Source organism: Myodes glareolus, chromosome 1 (assembly GCF_982192425.1).
Source record: "Myodes glareolus chromosome 1, mMyoGla1.1, whole genome shotgun sequence".
In the NCBI taxonomy this organism is placed as follows: Eukaryota; Metazoa; Chordata; class Mammalia; order Rodentia; family Cricetidae; genus Myodes; species Myodes glareolus.
The window spans coordinates 27,136,977-27,154,503 of record NC_142026.1 but is presented as its reverse complement, the minus strand read 5'-3'; positions in this window follow the sequence as shown (position 1 = coordinate 27,154,503).

The following is a 17,527-nucleotide window of genomic DNA, read 5'->3' as shown; positions in this document are numbered from 1 at the left end:
AGCTGAAGCTAGATCCTAGTTCCCAGCCAGACAGCTGAGCTGGTGAGAAACAGCCCACAAGTGTCTATTGAAATGCAAATGCACCTCGAGCCAGGGGTCTTTGGAAACCTGTCAGCTAGGGGGACTTACAGCTTGGATACTTAAAGGAAGCAATGACCTGAATTCTACCTGACAGCTTACTGAAGCTGACCAACATACTGGAACAAGTGGAGTATGCATTACAGAAACAGCAGGTACATTAGATTAATTATGATAAACCTTGGCAAGCATGTATATTACCTACAAAACTTACTCCCACGGTGGTTTCATGGCAAAACAGTTCGTTTATGTGGCTACAACTGCCTGTCTTACCAGTCAAGGTATTAAACCCTTATTTTGAAGCATTAGCTTGTTTAGTATGGAAGAGCAGAATGGAATCTAGGCGATATTTTGGCAGGGAACCTAAAGTGATCTACGCTCCTTATATTAAGCAACAGATTGATTAGTTATTTCAAAATAGTGATTGTTGGGCAATTGTGCTTGTTCAATTTCAAGACCAGATTAATAATCTTTCCCCAGATGATCGGATGCTATAATTCACACAACTATATTCTTTTATTTCCCACTACAGGTTGCTTTGTCAATTTTTACAGATGGTTCTTCCAGTGGAGGAGCAGTATGTGTTGTTGGTGGTAAAGGACATATAGTGTGAACTGAACTGGCCTCAGTTGAAACAGTTGAGCTGTTGTATAGTATTCCAAGTTTGGTTTTTTTTTTTGCAAATAATGCATTTAATTTATCTACTGACTGCCATTACATTTTTAAAACCCTTCAGATACTGGAAACTGTCCCATGCCTTGGGACTAGCAATAAGCAAGTTAAAATGCTGTTCCAGCAAATTCAAGATGCCATTTATCAAAGGAAATTGCCATGCTTTGTGGGTCATATCAGAGCACATTCTTCCTGGTCCATTGGCTGAAGGTAATACTCTAACCGATAAGTTTACAAAGTTTATTGCTTTATTTCAAGTTGAGCTTGATCAATGATCACATGTTTTACATCATCAAAATATGAAGAGTTTAAGGAAACAATTTGGGTTAACAGGAGACATTGCTCACCAGATTGTCAAGCAGTGTGATGTATATCCACAATACTTACCTGTACTTTATCTGGGAGTAAATCATCAAGGTCTGCCTCCTAATCAGTTATGGAACATGGATGCTTCTCATATCGTGTGTATGTGACAACTGATGCATATACATGTTTCTTAATAGCCTCTGCACAGACTGGAGAAGCCACTAACATGTGATAACTCATTGCTTAAAGTGTTCTTCCTATATGGGAATCCCTAAAATTATAAAGACAGACAATGGATCCAGATAGATTAGTGAAACCTTTCAGCAGTTTTGTTCTAAATGGAATATCAAACACAAAACTGGCATTTCTTATAACCCTCAAGAACAAGAAACTGTGGAGCATGCCCATGGCTCCCTGAAACCACAACTTCAAAAGATAAAAAATGGGGGAATTGTGCTCTCAGTCACCACATAACACCTCAAATCATGCCCCTTTTTACTCTAAATTTCTTGAATATGGATGCCCACGAGCAATCTGCTGTAGAAAGATTTTGGCATGATGGCATCAAGGTGACCTTCACTAAAGCAGGGTGGAAAGACCCTTGCACTGGATTATGAACAGGACCCCAGCCTGTATTAATATGGGCTTGAGGATATACCTGTATTTGTTCACAGAAAGACGGTGAAGTACAATGGCTTCCAGAAAGTCTGGTCTGATGTGTACAGCAGAAGGATGACAATCCTGATGCATCATGGTCACCAGTGTCCCCACAGCAGAGTCAGAGTGAGGTTCCTGAACCTGTGTTCCTGACTTTCTTACAACATCATGCTGCAGTATGAGAAGAAAAAGAAGATTGTGGTGGCAATTGGTGACTCCTAGATTCTTGGTGAACTTACTGCACAAATTTCTATACCTCAGTGTGGTCTGTTTATTTTGGAGTCAGTCCAAGAACACTGACTGAATGCTTGACAGTTTATCCACACTATATCTTGGGATACAGAACTCATTTTTGCCAGTATGGTATTCAATCTGCTGTTGAAATAAAGGACCTGAGAACCGAGACCTCAGAAAATTTTCCCCTCTAAGGGAAAGAGACTTGTTAAAGCAATGGAACACTATTATGGAGGCAAAGAGTGACTCTGCCCCTTGTGAGAGATGAGGAGGGGGGCCATAAAGGCTTTCACTGCTGCTCAGAGACTGGGACAGTTGAGACTTGTCTTTGAAACGTAGAAGCAGCAATGAAGATGGACTACAGGAGAGAGAAAAGACGCAAAGCTCACCCTCACAGAAACCTTTTCTTGTCTTTTGAATAGAATGGATTTAAAAGAATTGTGATTTGACAAATTGACAAATTGAGTGCTAGAATTATGGTATCGACCTGTTAAGGTTTGTAGTTCATTATGAAGAAAATGTAGTTCATTATTAGAAAAAGATTAGAGCTTGTCTGAGAAAAAATTGACATGACAAGCCTTTAGAAGGCAATCTCACCTCTGGTCACTCTTCATCCCATTATTAGGAAATATTGTAGCCATAGGAGTTTATGTATCACAAAGCAGTATCTGCTTGCATATGTTTAACTCTCTTGACAGAAAATTGACTTAAAGGTTCACAGTGCCTAGTGATACTTTCTCCCTTAACCCTTTATTTACAGAGGTTGATAGTGAGAGATGGGTAAGACCTTCCCTGCACCCACCCAGGCAATCCAAAACTGGACATACATGATGGAATGTATGTACTGATGACAGGTAAGTTTGGAACATGGGAAAATGACTCCCAAGACAGACACAGCCATCTGTCCTGTAGCGGAAGCACAGGCTTTATTAAATAAAATAAAAAGGAAGGAATATGTGGGACACACAGGTGTGAACCTATTTCACCTTGACTGGAAGTCAGAGAGTTAGAGCTTATTGTTGCTCTCTCAAAGATGTTAAAAACAGGTGTGGCTCCAAATGAAAGATTCTGACCTAGGGCGTGGTTAATTAGTACTTTGGGTATAGAGGTTGATCTGCTTCATATGGAGCAAAGATCAGAGAATTCAAGTATATTCCCTATGTCATGTTAATGAAGTCTATTCCATTGCCCCTCCCATTTTGGAGTGAAGTATATAAACATGTGAAAAATAAATGAAGCAGATTCAGCATTCACTGAGTGTCCCTCCCAATGCTATCCTGTGTTTCTGTCTCTTGGTTTTCTGATATCTCTGTTCCTTTTCCTTAAAAATTTTAATCTTCAAGCACCTACCCTGGAATGTATGAGTTCGTCGAAGTTGGTATTTGACAACCTTGCAATAAACACCTGCAGCCCTGAAGTTAGTAAGAATGACAGACAGCTTTAGTCTCCATCATTGCTGTTGACTGTCCAGTAGGGTAGAGTAGACATCTTCCCTTCTAGAACAATGTCCAACTCAGCCTTTGCCTGCACAGCACAAGGCAATGGAAATAGTGATTCTGTTCCAGCAGACTCAAAGAGCTTGGCTGCTGGCTCTTCACCCTTCACACTGACTTGAAGTTGCCCCATCACTCCACTGGGCAACAGTGGCCCACCCTGGATGTTACTCAGATTGGTTCCATCCCTTGGCCATGTTTTCCTCAGTTATCCAGCTTCCCAAGTCCCTACTTCCTATTAGTACCTTTGCGTGAACCACCAATCCTTTGGTATATGTGAGAGGGGTCATTGGCTGACACATTTGAGCAACCCCAGCTATTTCTACTGTTTCATATGTGTTGGGGGTGGGGAAGTCCTGGCTACTAGAGTGAGGAGTTACAAAGAGGTTTGTTTTGTTTTGTCTTTTAACAGCTTGTAGCTGATCATCAGACCCTTTAATAAGAACTTTCAGGTGTTTCTGCTGTTAATGTCCAAACATTGCTGATTCCTGGGCTGTTTGCCAGCTCAACATCTCAGGCTTCCTTCCCCTTTCTGCACCACTATGAATTTCATCAGTGGTGTCCCCTTTTTTCTAATTTGTATAAATAAAGTCTCTCTGGGTGGTGATGAATCTTTGACTTGTTCAAGGATACTTATGTCAATTTTGCAAGTTTGTGTTTATTATTTTTTTGAAATACATACAGTGCCAAGAACTTTATAAATCATGATTAATATGAAGCCATCAATCCCATGAGCTACATACATCTAGCATCTTCATGTTACAGATGAGACAAGGGCAAGAACAAGTAACTTACCCAACTTACACAGCCAGTCCAGAAGAACCTGCATTTCTATCTACATGAGCTGACTGCAGAGTCTTTACTTGGCTTTGCCAGTCAACGTAAGCAACTCTTGCTCACACCAAACAAAAATAACTATAAAGGTCCAATACAAGCTAGATGATAAAAGGCAAAGGCTCTGACATGCAAAATGTTGCTCTGTTTACTGGTGATAATAGCCATTATCCATTATTAGGTCAAAAACATTGATTAGCACATTTTATTAATATAGTGTTGGCAGACTTTCTGTCTCTCCAGCAGCTCCCTAATAAACACACAGAGGCTTAATATTAATTATAAATGCTAGACCAATAGCTCAGGATTATTACTAGCTAACTCTTATATTTAAATTAACCCATTTCCATTCCTTTACTTACTGCCATATGACTCATGACTTGTTACCTCATTTTGTACATATCCTGCTTCCTCTGTGTCTGGCTGGAGACTCTTCACTCTGCCCTTCTTCTCAGACTCCTTCTAGTCTGGTTCTCCTGTCCAATCTCTTCCTACCCAGCTATAGGCCAGTGAGTTATTTATTAATGCATGAGAGTAATACAAATTCACGGTGTATAGAGGGATTATTTCACAGCGCTTTCTTCTTTCTTACTAAGTAAAAAGGAAAGTTTTAACCTTAATATAGTAAAACTATATATAGCACAACAGCTGTTAAGTAAGAATTGCAGTTACAATATCCAGTCCATTTGTATTTGGCAAATTTAGAGAAAATATTATTTATCGTTATGACTCTAAACTTTTATACATAATTTAGCTTTTATCATAACTAAGAAAAACTTTACTAGTCTTCAACTTTGTCAAAGACCCCAGAAGAGTGAAATATTACCTGATGACAGGGACATCTGGCTGCCTGGATGGTCATGCTAGGTTCCTCTGCAATGTTGCGGTATCCATCTTTGACCTACAGGTCTAGAACATTTGACACACTTTTCTGTGAAGCAGGGAATTTTGAAGGACTATCCTATCTTCTCTTGGCAAAATCTTGCAGTCACTTTCTTTTGTATCCTGCTGGTCCAGTTTTGACAATATACTGTCAGCAGTTGCATCAAGGACAACTTCTTTACCCAAATGGCTAGTTTTTGCCATAAAGAAAACAAACTCTCTGAAGAGTTTCTTCAATGCCCATCATCTTCTCTGAGTAGATTAGTGCTGCCAGGAGCAGGCAAGTCTCACTGCCATGAAAAAGCTTTAAGTTATTAAACATATTAAAGTCTATATTCTGTAGGTCTGTATAAAGTGTCTGAAGACCATCTGTCTGTCCATCTAAATATATCTCTGATCTTGAAAACATAACTAAAATGACTATAAGTTTGATAATTATAAGTGACTAGTAACCTATATTTCTTTTTTAATTTCTATTTTTTATTAATTTATAAAAGTTTCCACTTCCGCCCCTCCTCCCAATACCCTCCCATTCCCCCCACTCCCTCTCCTCCTCCCTCTCCAGCCCTAAGAGCAGTCAGTGTTTCCTGTCCTGTGGGAAGATCAAGTTCCTCCCCGCTCCCTCCAAGTCTAGGAAGGTGAGCATCCAAACTGACTAGGATCCCAAAAATCCAGAACATGCAGAGGAAACAAGTGTCAGAGTTCTTGGGGAACTCTCATTAGATCAGTCCCCTTGTATCAGTGGGTGAACGCACTTCTCACAGTCCTGCCTTTCTTGTTCACGTTCTTCCTCCTTCTGCTTCTCATTTGGACCTAGGGAGTTAAGTCCAGTGTTCCAATGTGGGTCTCTGTCTCTATCTCCATCCATCGCCAGATGAAGGTTCTATGGTGATAAGCAAAATATTCATCAGTATGGTTATGGGCCAAGGCCAGTTCAGGCACCCTCTCCTCTGCTGTCCAGGAAACAATCTGGGGATCTCTTCTTGGACCTGGGAACCCCTCTAGAATCAAGTCTCTTGTAAACCCTAAAATGGCTCCCTTAGTTGAGATATATACTTCCCTGCTCCCATATCCATCCTTCCTCCCTCCCCCGCATCCCAACCCCCCAAGCTTTCCCCAATCCTCCTCAACTCCCTTTTCTCTAACCCTCTCCCCTTCCATCCACTCCCGCCCCTGTGCACCCAATGTTGCCTGGCACTCTTGTCTACTTCCAATATCCAGGAGGAAAACTGCATGATTTTCTTCAGGTTCACCTTCTTATTTAGCTTCTCTAGGATCACGAATAATAGGCTCAAAGACCTTTAATTATGGCTAGAATCCACTTATGAGTGAGTACATACCATATTCCTCTTTTTGGGTCTGGGTTACCTCATTCAGTAAAGCGTTTTCTATTTCCATCCATTTGCGTGCAAAATTCAAGATGTCATTGTTTTTTACCGCTGGGTAAAACTCTAATGTATATATGTTCCACACCTTCTTTAACCATTCTTCTATTGAGGGGCACCTAGGTTGTTTCCAGGTTCTGGCTAATACAAATAGTGCTGCTATGAACATAGTTGAACAAATGCTTTTGTGGTATGATAGGGCATCTCTTGGGTATATTTCCAAGAGTGGAATTGCTGGGTCCTGAGGGAGGTTGACTCCCAGTTTCCTGAGAAACCGCCACACTGATTTCCACAGTGGCTGCAAAAGTTTGCATTCCCACCAACAATGGATGAGAGTTCCCCTCTCGCCACATCCTCTCCAGCATAGGCTATCATTGGTGTTTTTGAGTTTGGCTATTCTGACGGGTGTAAAATGGTATCTCATAGTTGTTTTGATTTGCATTTCCCTGATCGCTAAGGAGGTTGAACATGACCTTAAGTGTCTTTTGGCCATTCGAAGTTCTTCTGCTGTGAATTCTCTGTTCAGATCAGTACCCCATTTTTTAATTGGGTTAATTAGAGTTTTAGTGTCTAGTTTCTTGAGTTCTTTGTATATTTTGGAGATCAGACCTTTGTCTGATGAGGGGTTGGTGAAGATCTTCTCCCAGTCGAAAGGTAGCCTTTTTGTCTTATTGACAGTGTCCTTTGCTTTACAGAAGCTTCTCAGTTTCAGGAGGTCCCATTTATTCATTGATTCTCTTATTGTCTGTGCTACTGGGGTTCTACCTAGGAAGTGGTCTCCTGTACCTATGTCTTGTAGACTACTTCCACTTTCTCTTCTATCAGGTTCAAAGTGGTCAGGTTAATGTTGAGGTCTTTAATCCATTTGGACTTGATTTTTGTGCATGGTGATAGATATGGATCTACTTTCATTCTTCTACAGGTTGACATCCAGTTATGCCAGCACCATTTGTTAAAGATGCTTTCCTTCTTCCATTGCATACCTTTAGCTCCCTTGTCAAAGATCAAGTGTTCATAGGTTTGTAGGTTAATATCTGGGTCTTCTATTTGATTCCATAGGTCGACTTCTCTGTTGTTATGCCAATACCAAGCTGTTTTCAATACTGTAGCTCAGTGAAAGCGTTTGAAGTCAGGGATGGTTATACCTCCAGAAGTTCCTTTATTTTATTATATAAGATTGTTTTGGCTATCCTGGGTTTTTTGTTTTTCCATATAAAGTTGATTATTGTTCTCTCAAGGTCTGTGAAGAATTTTGATGGGATTTTGATGGAGATTGCATTGAATCTATAGATTGCTTTTGGTAGAATTGCTATTTTTACTATGTTGATCCTCCCAATCCAAGAGCATGGGAGATTTTTCTATTTTCTGGTATCCTCCTCAATTTCTTTCTTCAAACACTTAAAGTTCTTGTCAAATAAGTCTTTCACTTCCTTGGTTAGAGTTATCCCAAGATATTTTATGCTATTTGTGGCTATCGTGAAAGGTGAAGATTCTCTGATTTCCCTCCTGCTTCTTTATCCTTTGTGTATAGGAGGGCAACTGATTTTTTGGAGTTGATCTTGTACCCTGCCACATTACTAAAGGTGTTTATCAGCTGTAGGAGTTCTTTGGTAGAGTTTTTGGGATCGCTCATGTACACTATCATATCATCTGCAAATAACGAGAGTTTAACTTCTTCCTTTCCAATTCGAATCCCCTTGATCCCCTTATGTTGTCGTATTGCTATTGCTAGAACTTCAAGCACTATATTGAAGAGATATGAGGAGAGTGGACAGCCTTGTTGTGTTCCTGATTTCAATGGAATGGCTTTGAGTTTCTCTCCATTCAGTTTGACGTTAGCTGTCGGCTTGCTGTAAATAGCTTTTATTATATTTAGGTATGATTCTTGTATCCCCAATCTCTTCAACACCTTTATCATAAAGGGATGTTGAATTTTATCAAATGCTTTTTCAGCATCTAATGAAATGATCATATGGTTTTTTTTTCTTTCAGTTTATTTATATGATGGATTACATTGATAGATTTGCATATGTTGAACCAGCCCTGCATCTCTGGGATGAAGCCTACTTGATCATAATGGATAATTTTTCTAATGGGTTCTTGGATTCAGTTTGCCAGGATTTTGTTAAGAATTTTTGCGTCGATGTTCATGAGTGAGATTTGGCCTGTAATTCTCTTTCTTGGTTGTGTCTTTGTGTGGTTTTGGTATCAGGGTAACTGTAGCTTCATAAAAAGAATTTGGCAATGACTCTTCTGTTTCTATATTGTGAAATACATTAAGGAGTATAGGTATTAGCACTTCTTGGAAGTTCTGGTAGAATTCTGCATTGAAACCATCTGGTCCTGGGCTTTTTTGGTCGGGAGGTTTTTGATAACAGCTTCTAATTCTTCGCGACTAACAGGTCTATTCAGATTGTTCACCTGGTCTTGATTTAACTTTGGTAAATGGTACTTATCTAAAAACCAGTCCATTTCTTGTACATTTTCCAAGTTTGTGGCATATAAGCTTTCGTGGTAAGATCTAATGATTCTCTGAATTTCCTCTGGGTCTGTGGTTATGTCCCCCTTTTCATTTTTGATCTTATTAATTTGAGTGTTCTCTCTCTGCCATTTGATTAGTTTGGCTAGGGGTTTGTCAATCTTATTGATTTTCTCCAAGAATCAATTTTTTGTTTCGTTGATTCTTTGGATTGTTTTCTCTGTTTCTATTTTGTTGATTTCAGCCCTCAGTTTGATTATTTCCAGTCTTCTACTCCTCCTGGGTGAGTCTGCTTCTTTTTTTTTCTAGAGCTTTCAAGTGTGCTGTTAAGTCTCCAATGTGTGCTTTCTCCGTTTTCTTTAATTGGGCACTTAGTACTATGAACTTTCCTCTTAGCACTGCTTTCATTGTGTCCCATAGGTTTGAGTATGTTGTGTCTTTATTTTCGTTAATTTCAAGGAAGACTTTAATTTCTTTCTTTATTTCTTCCTTGACCCAGGGGTGATTCAGTAGTTGACTGTTCAGCTTCCATGAGTTTGTTGGCTTCCTGGGGGTAGCATTGTTGTTGAATTCTAACTTTAATCCATGGTGATCTGACAAGACACAGGTGGTTACTAATATTTTTTTGTATCTGTGGAAGTTTGCTTTGTTACCGAGTATGTGGTCAATTTTCGAGAAGGTTCCATGAGCTGCAGAGAAGAAGGTATATTCTTTCCTATTTGGGTGGAGTGTTCTATAGATGTCTGTTAAGTCCATTTGATTCAATACCTCCAATAATTCTCTTATTTCCCTGTTAGGTTTCTGTCTGATTAACCTGTCCACTGGTGAGAGAGGTGTGTTGAAGTCTCCTACTATTAGTGTGTGTGGTTTGATGAGTGCCTTGAGTTCAAGAAGAGTTTCTTTTACATATGTGGGTGCCTTTATATTAGGAGCATAGATATTCAGGATTGAGACTTCTTCCTGATGAATTGTTCCTGTTATGAGTATGAAATGTCCATCTACATCTCTTCTGATTGATTTTAGTTTGAAGTCGATTTTGTTAGATATTAGAATGGCCACACCTGCCTGTTTCTAAGGTCTGTTTTCTTGGAAAACCTTTTCCCAATCCTTTACTCTGAGTAGGTGTCTGTCTTTGTGGTTGAGGTGTGTTTCTTATAAACAGCAGAATGTTGGATACTGTTTTCGTATCCAATCTCTTAGTCTGTACCTTTTTATAGGTGAGTTGAGTTCATTAATATTAAGTGATATTAATGACCAGTGGTTGTTGACTCCGGTTATTATTTATTTATTTATTTATTTATTTATTTTTGTTTAGTAGAGTTTGTATGTTTCAAACTTTTTTGAGTTGTGCTTGTGAAGGGTTGCTAGATGTCTGAGTTATTGTAGGCAGTGTGGGCACTGTTGAATTCCTTGGGTTGCGATTTTCCTTCTATTACTTTCTGTAAAGCTGGATTTGTGGCTACGAATTGTTTAAATTTGTTTTTATCCTGGAATATTTTGTTTTCTCCATTGATAGTTGTAGTGAGGGGCTGCGGGAAGGCCTGCTTTTCATCCCGCCTGGCTCCTGCACGGCTAGCTTAGCCCCGGAAATAACAACACACAACTTGTATTCATTTAAATACTGCCTGGCCCATTATCTCTAGAGAGTTAGTTACTGGCTAACTCTCACATCTTGATTAACCCATTTCTAATAATCTGTATAGCACCACGAGGTGGTGGCTTACCGGGAAAGATTCAGCATGTCTGACCTGGTGGCTGGCTCCATGGCGTCTGCCTCATAGCCCTCTTCCCAGCATTCTGTTCTGTTTATTCCACCTACCTAATTTTCTGTCCTATCAAGGGGCCAAGGCAGTCTCTTTATTGACCAATGAAAATAACACAATAGACAGATAACCCTCCTCCATCAGATAGTGAACAATAGCTTGGCTGGGTATAGTAGTCTGGGTTTGCATCCATGGTCTCTTAGTTTCTGCAGTACCTCTATCCAGGACCTTCTGGCTTTCATGGTTTCCATAGAGAAGTCCGGTGTAAGTCTGATACATTTACCTTTATAAGTTACTTGACCTTTTTCCTTTGCAGCTCTTAATATTCTTCCTTTAATCTGAATGTTTTGTGTTTTGACTATTATATGGTGAGGGGATTTTTTTTTTGATCAAGTCTATTCGGTGTTCTGAATGCTTCTTGAACCTTCATAGGAATATCGTTCTTTAGGTTGGGAAAGTTTTCTTCTATAATTTTGTTGAATATATTTTCTGGGCCTTTGATCTGCAGTTTTTCTCCTTCTTCAATCCCTATTATTCTTAGATTTGGTTTTTTTATTGTGTCCCAGATTTCTTGAATATTTTGTGATGAGAATTTGTTGAATTTGCTGTTTTCTTTGATCAGAGCATTTATTTTCTCTATGGTATCTTCAGCATCTGAGATTCGTTCTTCCATCTCCTGTATTCTATTGGTTATGCTTGATTCTGTAGTCTCTGTTCATTTACCTAAATTTTCCATATCCAGCCGGCCCTCAGTTTGTGTTTTCTTCATTGCCTCCATTTCAGTTTTCAATTCTTGAACTGTTTCCATTACCTGTTTGATTGTTTTTTTTCTTGGTTTCCCAGTGTATCATTCATGGATTTACTCATCTCTTCAAGCTTTTTGTTATACTTCTCTTCCATTTCTTTACTCATTTCTTCAAATTTTTTGTTGTACTTCTCATCCAATTCTTTAAGGGAGTTATTCATATCCTGTTTAAGGGACTCTTGCTTTCATAATGGCATTTTTTCCACTTATTCTGGATTAAGGTGTTCAAGTCCTTCTATTGTAGGGTCGTTGGGATCTGGTGTTTTCATGTTGTTTTTCAGATTGTTGGAGGAGTTCTTGCCTTGGCGTCTGCCCATCTCTTCCTTCAAATGCTCTCTATTGGATATTCTGATACGGGGTCAGGTTCCCTTGTTGGGCAGGGACTTCACTGACAGAAGGCCTACCTTTCCTCAGGAAGGCTATTGAAACACAGGCACTCCCTCCTGCAGGGTTGCGCTCACAGCCCAGGCCCAGCACGTGAGGCAGCTGAGCTGGGGAAATCCCCTCCTCCGATGGATGTCTGCTAGAAGATCAGTGTCCCTTACTGGCCAGGAATGTCGCTGAGCTGACACAGGGCCCACCTGTCCTCAGGCAGGCTATTGAAACACAGGAACTGCCTCCTGCTGGGTTGCGCCCACAGCACAGGCCCAGCTCGCAAGGCAGCTGAGCTGGGGAGATCTTATGGCCCCAGGGGGAAGGGAGGAAGAGAGGAAGGTGTACCTGGATGAAAGCTGGGATGGGATTCGGGAGAGTTCAGCAGGGTGGAGCCACCACTGCAGGGTGAACAGGGAGTCAAAGGGCTGACCTATATTTCTTAATTATGCTAAATAGTTTGCAAAGACAACTTTCAAGGACTAGAAATTTATTATATTATTAAATGAGCTGCATAGATACAATGCCTTAAACAAGAGTAGAGACACATATAGAGTATGTTCTAACAAAAATAACCTTAAATTTGTATCAATATACAAAAATCCATACCAATGTAAACTCTTTAAGACTTGTAGTTGTTTTTTTTAGTTTAAAAGTAGATTCAAAAATAAATAAATAAATAAATAAATAAATAAATAAGTAAATAACAAAAAAATTAAAATACAAAAAAGTAGATTCAGTAGTCTACCCTTTTATCCTGTCATTTCCATATAATATCTGCCTTTTTCCTTTAGAAAAAGAACTTTGAATTTAACTCTTTTGTCTAGCTTTTTTCTGACTATGACCAATAACAACTTATAATCAACCTTCCTTAAATGCTAATAAATATCAATAACCTGACTTTGGGGAATGTGAGCATTGTTTTCTAGACTACTTCCTGTTGTATGGGGGCACTGGTAGTCTTTGGGGAGACCTTGAAAAAATCAGGATAATTGTAAGGTTTTGGCTGGAGCATTTTGTGAAATTGGATCCTCTTAGCAGCCTTGAAGCTGTTCTAGATGCTGGATCACCTAGGCCATCTGTTTTTATTGTTGTCTAATCCCCTTGTTCTGAAAATACATAAACTTTTAAAGATAACATACATTACAAGTATGGAATATGTGATGAGTACAAGTCAGTTAAAGATGATTTTTTTTGTTTTATATTTGAGCAGGTAAAATATGCATTATGTATCTTGTAGTTCTTCTACATTATTTTTATTTGTCCACAGCCAGGGTTTCATGGAGTATAACCAATCAAACTTGATTTTCTTTAACCTTAAATAAATTCATAAATTTTCATATCCTGTGGAAATAAAGGCATAGCCTCTTCCCCAAAGTAGCATACATTTTGACTTAAACTTTAAAGTTAAGACGTTTTCAAAATATATATGTTGGTTTATTCTAGCAGCTTTCATAATCAAATGTGTCTTAGCAGCTGTTGTTTCTTTATTAGAAATCAGAAAATCAAAAGACAACACAGTAACATACAGAATCCAGACTCTCTGTATATTCTTTATTCCCTTTTAAAGGACTTTATTATTTTAAAACTGTAATTTTTTCATGACTGTCTGTACCTTCTCTTTTCTCTCCGAAGCCTATGTACATTTCTAAACACACTATAACCTATTTAGAGACTTTTTCCGTTTGGATCTGTCTATATTGCATGTTTGTAATCTTTTCCTGACCACATGAGCTTTTAAACTGTTAAGCAGTGGACTAGGTTATCCACCTCTGCTATGTCCACTGGCTCTGTCACACTTGGTTCCCTGAGAGCTGAGCTTCAGGGTGGAAGTACTGAGAAGAGACACATTTACCAGTCAGAATCTGACAAGTTGTTAGGTCCACTCTACCACCAAGTCGTGTGCTAACCACTACTCATAAACCCCTTAAATGTTTGGTAGCAGGACCTCCAAAATGAGCTGTGTCCATACCATTAGCACAAGCAAGGAAACCATGTCTTAAAGGAACCATGTCTCTGCTTCCTGCCAGCAATCAGTCTGCACGAAAAAGTTGGTTATAAAGAAGCTATGTTTGACTCCATTTTTGTGTGTTTAGAATCCTTTTATAATTTTCATCAGGTCTTTTTTATTTAATTGTTTTCATTTTATAGACCAGCCCCAGTTTCCCCTCCCTCTCTTTTCCTGCTTCCCCCACCTTCCCCCATCCACTCCTTCTACCCCCTCCCTGTTTACCCAGGAGATCTTAACTATTTCCCCTTCCTGAGGCCCTCCATGTGTGTCCCCCTTAGAGTCCTTCTTTTTACTTAGCTTCTCTGGAGTTGTGGATTATAGCCTGATTATCCTTTGCTTTGTATATAATATTCATCTATGAGTGAGTACATTCCGTGTTTGTCTTTCTGGGTCTGGGTTACCTCATTCAGGATGACTTTTACTAGTCCCATCCATTTGCCTACAAATTTCAGAATGTCAATTTTTTACCTTGGGGTAATACTCCATTGTGTAAATGTACCACATTTTCTTTATCCCTTCTTCGATTGAGGGACCTCTAGGTTGTTTCTGGGTTCCTGGCTATTACAAATAATGCTGCTATGAATAAAGTTGAGCAAGTGACTTTGTCAGGTTTTATGAGGAAATTCCAGCCTCATATTGGAATGACATTTATAGACTGAGTTTTCCTGTGCTGGCAACTGTTCTTGAATAACCATTCAGAAACTTAATATTAATTGTTAATGCTCAGTCAATAGCTCAGGCTCACTAGCTAACTCTTACATTTAAATTAACCCATTTCCATTCCTTTACTCGCTGCCATGTGGTTTATGACTTGTTACCTATTTTGTACATGTCCTACTTCCTCTGATTCTGGATGGCAATTCCTTACTCTCCTCTTCTGCTTCCTAGCATCTTCCTAGTCTGGCTCTCCCACCCAATCTCTTCCAGCCCAACTCTAAGCCAGTTAGTTCTTTATTAACCCATGAGACACACTCACAGTGTAAAGGATTATTCCACAGCAAGATAGCACACCATCTACCCCCACTCTCACTCAAGATTCACGCAACTTTAAATGGTTTTCATCAGATTGCCAACCATAGCCATTTTTGGTGTGGAATTCCCCTCTGTATGCTATGAATATTTTTTATTATCATTGATTAATAAAGAAACTGCTTTGGCCTATGGCAGGGCCAAACATAGACAGGAAAACCAAACTTAATGCAGGGAGAAAGAAGGTGAAGTCAGGCAGACACCAGGTAGCTGCTGAAGGAGAAAGATGCCATAACCTTACCGGCAAGCCACAATCTCATGGTGATACACAGATTAATAGAAATGGGTTAGTTTAAGGTATAAGAGATAGCTAGAGATACACCTGAGACATTAGACAAACAGTGCTTTAATTAGTATAGTTTTTGTATGATTATTCGGGTCTGGGAGGCCAGGAAATGAGATGCGCAATCTCCAGTTACATAATGGCACCCAGTGTTCAGCAATGTACTTCCACATAAAGACAAAGATGGCAAAAAAAAAAAAAAAAAAAAAAAAAAGGGAAGCTTCCAGGCCCACAAAAACCGGAGTCAATTGGAGGTTCTTGGTAGCTGTATTTTTTAGATAGGCTTTGTTTGCTAGTATTGAGCAGAGATTCAGTTTCTTTAAGAACTGGCTTCCTGGTTAGTGCTGGCTGCACAATTGGCTCTGGCTTTTTCTAGAAACAGGGGGAATGGTTGCTTGGTGTTTCTGGAGATCCAGTGGACTCTGTAGTGAGGAGTTGCGGGACTGTAGCAGGGACATTACCTGCCCTCTTTATAGCCTCCTCTCTCAGGAGACAGTGATGGAGATTTGGGTTTCCAAATATCAGCATTAGATTAAATGTTGTGTACAAAAGACCCTGAAAGAACCGTATGTTCCTTTCACTGGGAAGCAATGTGAGTAGATGCAGAGGGGAGGGGCTTGGTCCTTGAAAAGTTTCTGCACCCCCATAAGACTCTCCACCGATGCAATAATTGAGACCAAATCAAACCGAATTAGACAAAGCCTTGGTTTAATAGATACAAATGCTCCCTGATGGCTTTCCAACCCCCCAGAGAGGAGACGGGAAAGGAAGACTGGAAAACCATGTAGTTGTTCTCTGGGAGACAGTTTAAATACCCTGTGACCACGGTCTTGAGTATCTCTGGGGAGGTGTCACCGTTTGGCAGTCTTTCTAGGGATGGGGGGAGGGGAGGACAGAGTCTGGACTGAGGCAGCTCCAGGGGAGGGGGCTTGGGCTGAAGCCCCCACCTGAACATTCCCGACTCTTTGGATAACTGGATGCCAGGGTCTGGGGTGAGCTTCCATCCAAATAGTCCTGCTTCAACTTAATGTGCCAGGCTGAATTGGTTCCCCATGGGAGGCATTACCCTTTCTAAAGAGTGGATTGGGGGTGGGTTGAGGGGAGGTAGGGGGAGCGGAAGGAGGGGCTAGAGGGGGGAACTGGGGTTGGTGTGTATAATGAATAAAAAATTTAAAAGATAAAAAAAGAACACATCAGTATTGATAATACTGTTAGCCGGTTTAGTATCTCAGCTTTTTTTATCCAGTGTCCACCCTCGAACAAAACCTCCTTGCCCCTCCTGTCTGCTGATCTTGCTATTTCTTTGGTGTGTGGCTCCTCTCTCACACCTTGAAGCCCCATCTAGGGCTTGTCTACTTGGGTCATCCTTGAAGGCCACACGTAGTCTTCATTCAAGTGAGACAGGGGACAGAGCTAGCTCTTTCTTCCGAGAAAGAGCAAAGCAATTCTTTCATTGACAAGTAGGTTCAGAAGAAACAAGTTCACAGTTCTCCCGAATAACTATTCCACTACCTCATCCTGAGGTTCAAGACCCTGACTTTGGCACAAGGGACTTTATGAATTTAGAATCCAGTCTTTGCTGGAGTTTTTTTCTTTCTGAATGTAAAGGCCTGGGACATGCCTTTGCTGCTATCTGAAAATACGGCTGCAGAACTGGGTGTCTCTTTCCTTAGTACTTGGGATTCTGTGTCTAAGCATGTCAATTTTTTTTTCTTTTCCTTCTTTTTTTTTTTTTGTTTGTTTGTTTCTCAAGACACGGTTTCTCTGTGTAACCACCAATGGCTATCCTGGAACACTTCAAACTCACGGAGATTCACCTACCTCTACCTTCTGAGAGCTGAGATTAAAGGCATGTATCACCAATGCTTGGTTTCTGTCAATCTATTCATAAAAAGTGCTAACAACCACCTAATCCCATCATCCTTAGATGATCCTTTACTTTTTCTCCATCCACTAGCAAATATACTGTTTTGCCTATAGCTCTCACAATTATTAGTGCCTTTCTACAGGCTAATATTTGTTTCCTGAGCTGGCTTAACACACAGGGCCTATTGGTATGTCACAATCACCTTTTGGTTGGACAGTGACTCAACTCTTGAATCCCACCCTGAGGCTTTGCTTCAAAGACCATCATCTTATGATGAGACTCCTAGAAAAAGTTTCAGACTTGAGGCCTTTTTTGTCTTATTTGGTGAGTTATTTGCTCTTGAATCAGGATCTTTATAACCCAGGGTAGCTGAAACT